The following is a 4,497-nucleotide window of genomic DNA, read 5'->3' as shown; positions in this document are numbered from 1 at the left end:
GGAGCTTTGCAAACAGTGTGTCCCTGCAGAGTGTTCTGGAAAACTTTTCAGGGCAGATCATTTATCATCTGCCCTGCCATAGGCTACTGCATATGGCAAAATTCGCACAAATCTCTTTGCGGCCCAAAAACAGACAGGAACCCATGCAAGGACCCACTGTCTTCACTGACGGTTCAGGGAAAACAGGAAAGGCCCTTGTTACTTGGAGGGACGGATCGGAGTGGCAGGTTCTGGAAGCTCATGAGCATGACCAATTGGGTCAGCCCAATTGGTTGAACTGAGGGCTGCTGTCATGGCATTTGAGAAATTTTCCCAGGAACCTTTCAACTTGGTCACGGATTCCGCCTATGTGGCTGATACCGCACAGAGGTTGGGTCATTCTGTTTTGAAGGAGGTCAGTAATCCTGCCTTGTTTCATTTACTGAAGACCTTGTGGTGTGCCATTCAGGCCCGAGTTCATCCATTTTATGTTCTGCATGCAAGGAGTCACACCAATTTGCCAGGCTTTATAGCGGAAGGTAATGCGAGGGCTGACAAGTTGGCTAACCCAGCGTGGGTAGAGCCTCAGCCTGATACACTCACGCAGGCCAAGGCATCCCGTGGGTTTTTCCACCAGAACGCACATACCCTGCAGAAACAGTTTCAGCTGACGCCAACTGATGCTCATGACATTGTTGAGTTATGTGATGACTGCCATGCACTTGCTCCGCCTTTGCCGGCTGGGTTAAACCCCAGAGGCCTTAGGGCCTTGGAGCTTTGGCAGACCGATGTCACCCAGATTGACGAGTTTGGCCGGCTCAAGTATGTGCATGTCACTGTGGACACGTTCTCCTCTGCGATGTGGGCTTCAGCTCACACTGGGGAGAAGGCACGCGATGTCCTTGCCCACTGGAGGCAGGCCTTTGCCATTCTGGGCATACCTTCTGCTGTGAAAACTGACAATGTTCCTGCTTGTGCATCGCAAATGTCTGGCAGTTCCTGAAGTTGTGGGGTATCTCGCACAAGTTTGGTATCCCTCATTCTCCGACTGGTCAAGGTATTGTAGAATGTGCTCATGGTACTCTGGAGCGGGTTCTTCAAAAACAAAAACGGGGAATGCAGTGTGAAACCCCGCACAATCGGTTGGCAAAAGCTTTGTGCACAATCAATCATCTCACTGTGCCGCAGAACTCAAATAACCCTGTCATTTTGAATCACCATCTCTCATTGCAGGCTGCGGACGAGGCACATCAGCCTCGAGTGAAGGTTCAGGTGCGGAATTTAGTCACCAAACAGTGGGAAGGTCCCTATAACCTTATGACTTCATGGCATGGGTATGCTTGTGTATCCACAGATACTGGAGTACGCTGGGTAGGTACAAAACAAAATGTGTTCACCCTGACCTGCGACCGCAGAGACAGAATCCAGCTGATGAGCAAGATGGAAACCCTGACCAACCTGAAAGACATCAAGCGGGTGAATCATTGAGTGATGACTCGGATGCAGATGATGAGAGTGATCGCTCCAATGATTCCTCCGCAAATGGACACTAAATATTGTTCATGTTTTCTTCTTCATATTGTTCATTTTCTTTTTTCTTTTTCTTTTTTAAGTGGAAAAGGGTGAGATGTCACCCGGTTTTTTTAAGATATTCTAAGCCTTCTGATGTTGACATTTATGTAGTGAACTTTCTCACACACTTTCTGTAAATAACTCATTGTTTTGCATTCTTTTATGGAGGAGGAGAAAGTTGATGGACTGTTGGTTTGACCAGTGTCATTGGAGAGGTGTCACTGTCACCCTCCAATCTGCTGTCACTTTTGGAAAACTATAAATGTTGGAGTAGAAAATAAACTTCCCCTTTTTTCTTCACCTTGAGAACGATGGTGTGAGCTTGTGGTCTTTCGTGTCCTATAATGACACTCCTGGGCCAGCCACTCCCTCTGAGTGGGGCCTCTCCCAGCTGGGAACTCTCCCATTTGCTGCACTCGGGGATCCCCAACAACGACCGAGCCTGGGCCGATCCCCCACTCCTCCAGGCTCAGCCCTTTGCCCCCTGGGGAGATGCCAAAGCATCCACAGGGAGCATTCCCTGACCTCAGGGGAATTTCTCCCATGTGCCTTGCAGTGACTCTTTGTGTCTGTGTGCACACAGGAGTGCCTGTGCTGGGGGAATGTGGCAGAAATGCTGCTCTCTGAGGGGCTTGAGCGCCTTGGATAGCTGAGTCAGTCAGGCCTGTAAGTAAGGTTAAGTTACAAGGCCTAAGTTAAGTTAAATGCTGCTAAGAGTTGTTCTTTTGCTAAGTTGTTAAGTTTAAGTTTTTAGCTAAGTTAAATATTTTAAGTGTTATTCCTCTGTTAAATTTCAAAGTCATAGGTTTTAAGTTAGGTCAAATAATGTTAAGTGCTGTTCTTTTCCTAAATTGTGAAGTTGAAGGTATCAGTTAAGGTTAAATCCCATTAAGTTTGAGCTCTGTTAAACTTTTGGCCCATATTCCATTTATCCTTGCCCTCACTGTCCTTGTGTCACACACACAGACAGGGAAAGTTCTTGGTTCATTTCTGGTTTGATTGCCTGTATTTGGTTTGGTTTTGTTGCTGCTTTGTTTCCTTGGTGTGCCTGAAGTGTCCAGTCAGGAGCAGAGTGATTCTTGCCAAGGAACTTTGTGCTGCTGTCCCTTAATATTAAATCTGGTTTTTGCTGATCCCTTGCTGGGGATTTTTTCAGTGCTCTCAAGTCCTCGTTGGTAGCAGGGTGAAGGAGGCCTTGCCCAGGCCCTGGCCCTGGGGGACATGGGGACGCTGCTGGGGGGTCCCTGTCCCCCTGTGCCACCCCAGGGCCCCTGCCCCCCATCCCCGTGTCAGGCTCTGGGGTCGATCTCGTGGAACATCCTCTGGGGGAGGCTGTGGGGCCGGGGGCGGGGGGACCCGGGGGGACAGGGGACCCCGCTGTGCACGAGCAGGGTTGGACTGCTCTGGGGGGAACTGTGAGGGGGGCCGGGGCAGAGTGACCTCCCCAGTGACCTCACACAGCCCTTGTGATGTCACACAGCCCCTGTGATAAATGAGCCTTGCTTGGTCTTATCCTATACAAGCTACTACAGCTCCAGAGCTCAGTCCCCAAGGGGACTGGGTGCCAGAAGCCAGCTCGCTCTCAGACCAAGGCTGCGGGACAGCCCTAGCAAGCAGGGAATATTCAGCTCTTAGTGATTAGGCAGCTCTTAAGATTTCAAGCTCTTTGCTTGCTAGGTAGCTTTTCCCTTGGCCTAAGGCTCCAGCAGATGGTAGAGAGAGGAGAAGCAGAAGACGCTGGCTATTCCACGTGTATGGCTTTATTGTAGGGGTTCCGTGAAGGGTCTCAGCTCTTCTTCTTCCAAGTTAGTAGGGGTACAGTATGCTACTTTTATACCCTTGGCCCAGATCCAATCCTGACCAACGGCAAAGGTGTTAGAGTGACCATAAGTGACCAATAGTAGGGTTAACACGATATTGCCTTACATGGTATAGGGATAGGGTATAAGGCGGATATCCCTGGAGACAGGAAGCTTCTTTGCTGCTGTGTCAGCATTCTATTCTCCAAGGGGCCCTGGCTAAACCTGAGGGGTTTACTACAACTCCACTTTCTATTTTTACAAAAAATGCATTTGCGATAGCTCTTTTGAAACAGTGAACAAGACACAAGAACATAGCTAACACAATAAGAATTACAAGGAGAATCAACAACAATCCCTTGACCAAAGATGCAGTCCATCCTGTTAGTCTCCATTGCCCGAAAAGTTCATTGACCCAATCTGGGATTCTTTCTACTTTCAAGTCCTTCACGAGATCTTTCAGTTTCTGGATGTTCGCATGGATGGACTCTGAACGCGAAGAGAGGTTGAAGCAGCACATTCCCTCGAAGTCCTCACATCCATGTCCGTGGGCAAGCAGCAGGAAGTCGATCGCTGCTCGGTTTTGGAGTGAAGCTTGCCTTGTGTTTCTTCTTCCTTTAAGAGATCACTCAGGGCTGCTGATGTGGCGTTTGCTTGTTTACTGAGCCAGCACCCAAGTTGATTGATTTCACCAAGGGCTTTAGCTGCAGCTACCCAGGGTAAAAACGGAGAGACAGCAATCTTTTTTGGTCTGTTACAATCGTATAATCTCGGATCACAATTTTCATCAAATTCAGTGTAGGACCTTTTTTCGTGTTTTGATTCTCTTTCTTTTTTCCAATTATGTAACAGGGTAATGTTTGGAGCAAGGGTTGAAAGTTTTCCCAGAGTACAGGGACCTCCCTGGAGTCAGGAGGGGATCCCTGCCCATACTCTGTCACCACAGATGAGAAACATTCCCTTGGGTAATACTTTGGGATGGAGGGAGGAGACAGAAATTACACGTGCAGTGTAATGGCACCAATCATGAGGGTTATAGGCTTTGTTCACTGGTGATATATCTTTTCAATATGTGTTTTTGTGTTGGTCAATTTCTGGCCAATCGTTTTTCGGACGCCTAAAGTAAAATTTGACACAATATGTGGCT

This window comes from Melozone crissalis, unplaced genomic scaffold (genome assembly GCF_028551555.1).
Source record: "Melozone crissalis strain CALT ecotype California unplaced genomic scaffold, PUWL_Pcris_2 ptg000095l_1, whole genome shotgun sequence".
NCBI classification, from domain to species: Eukaryota; Metazoa; Chordata; class Aves; order Passeriformes; family Passerellidae; genus Melozone; species Melozone crissalis.
Note: the sequence above shows the minus strand (reverse complement) of the source record.